Source organism: Arachis duranensis, chromosome 9, assembly GCF_000817695.3.
Source record: "Arachis duranensis cultivar V14167 chromosome 9, aradu.V14167.gnm2.J7QH, whole genome shotgun sequence".
Classification (NCBI taxonomy): Eukaryota; Viridiplantae; Streptophyta; class Magnoliopsida; order Fabales; family Fabaceae; genus Arachis; species Arachis duranensis.
Genome location: NC_029780.3, coordinates 27,193,964 through 27,194,349, shown reverse-complemented (window position 1 = coordinate 27,194,349; position 386 = coordinate 27,193,964).

Here is a 386-nt window from a genome sequence, read left to right as displayed (position 1 = left end):
CTAAATGCAATCTACCTATATGCAACTATCTACATGTATACAATTGCTTGGTCAAAATAAATTAATTCCCAAGAAGCATATATAAGCACAAGGGCAAAAGGTATTAATAACCATGCCAAACCACAATTGAATTGAGCTATTAAATATTTTTACAAACTTGCATGAAAGTTATGATCATAGATGAAAACATGTAATTGAGCATCAAACCCTCACCGGTAGTGTTTGCACTCTATTCACTCAAGTGTTTAGGGTTGATTCTCTCAATTCTCCCCTAATCATGCTTTCCAAGATTTGTCATCTTCTACCAATCAACATATATTTCATGCATGCATACAAGTATCATGAGGTCTTTTCTTTGGTTGTAATGGGGCTAGGGTCAAGGTATG